The following is a 1705-nucleotide window of genomic DNA, read 5'->3' on the forward strand; positions in this document are numbered from 1 at the left end:
TATTATTATTATTATTATTATTATTATTATTATTATTATTATTATTATTATTATTATTATTATTATTATTATTATTATTATTATTATTATTATTATTATTATGTATGTATAGAAGGCAAAGAAAGGAAACAAAACAGAAAGCTTTACGTGCAGTTCATCTTTCATTCTTCTTCCTTCTTTCTCGTTTTCAAGGAAACAAAACACAAGTTTAGTGTTTTTTCAAAAAAACTCAAAAACAAACCTTCATTTTTTCTTCGACTTCTGAGCTTCATTTCGAGAAGTGACAGAAAGGAAAGTTGCTCATCTCCACGTTGCGGTGCTAGTGAGCCAACTTTTGAAGCGACGTCACGAACTAAAATTTTACCGAAATTAATTGCGGTGCCGTAATCACTTGTTAAAGCTACCGTTAAGGTAAAGGGCTCCTTCCAAACTTTTAGTTTGCATTTAGGACATTATTTGTGATTTGATGTGTGAATTTGTTGATAATGAATTTAATTCGTTTATGTGGGAATTAGTGGGATTTGTTTTTGGTGTGTTTTGAGGTGTGGTTTGTGGTGATCTATCATATTTGGTTTGATTTATATGTTCATAATTATTATTATGAATTTTTCGGATGTGATTTAGGTGTGGATTTTGTGGATATTGAATTAATTAAATTTGATGAGTTTGAGTTACGTAATGAGTTATTTTCAAATAAATGAGTTTGATCTGAAATTGAAATTTTACAAAAAAAATTAGCGTTGTTACAGTTGTGAAAAAGTTCAAATTTTAACTAAGTTAAAGAGTTTGAGCAAAAAGATAGATTGAAATTAAAAATGGTTAGAGTTTAAAATATTACTCTTTTAATTACTCTTTGATTGAGTTTAAAAAGAAAAAAAAAAAAGTATAGAGTATTTTATTAACTCAAAAATTTCGGTGCTTTAATAGTCGAGTGTGTGTATGTGAAATTTGGACAATATTTGTTTAAGTTAGTATTAAGTAAATAATATAGATTATTTGGTTTTAAAAGTTTGGTGTGTGAGAAAGATTTAATTTTAAGGATTTTGTTGTGTGTGAATTAATTTTATTGTGAACAAATTGTTATAAATATTTATGTTTATGTAGTTAGCTCCTTGAGTCTCGAAAATGAATCGAGACCGTTGGCACCGAGTTAGCGGTGGGGAGAACTCTGATATATTAATGTTGTTGTGGTGATTTATGGCTGAAAATTTTGGAGATTGAATATGGGTGATTAATGTTTTGAAATCTTGGTGATTCATGTTTGGTGAAATTGATGTGTTCATAATTAATATTATGAATCTTTTAGAAGAAATTTATGGGTGACTTGGTGGAAAATGAATTTAATTCAATTTAGGTGTGAATGGAATTTGGAGTTGTGATTTATATGTGGTTGTGGAAATTTTAATTGTTGTGAATAAATATGTTTGAGTATGCTCTATGTTGTGTTTGAAATATCATTAGTGTTAAATGAGTATTAAAAATGGGGAATCTTTTAATAGATGCATTTACTTAATGATTATGGTGAAAAGAGTTAGAGTATGCTCATGCATTTCATAGTACATGGTGACCGCGATGGGGCCATGGTGATAGTGGTGACCATGATGGGTCATGGGATGATGCCATGTGAATTGTTGGTTCATCTTATCCTTGCGGGGATTGTCGCGTCGTGCTGATCTGTGAGAGATTGCACTCTAGAATGTGCTGA

The sequence above is a fragment of the Cicer arietinum genome, chromosome 5 (assembly GCF_000331145.2).
Source record: "Cicer arietinum cultivar CDC Frontier isolate Library 1 chromosome 5, Cicar.CDCFrontier_v2.0, whole genome shotgun sequence".
NCBI classification, from domain to species: domain Eukaryota; kingdom Viridiplantae; phylum Streptophyta; class Magnoliopsida; order Fabales; family Fabaceae; genus Cicer; species Cicer arietinum.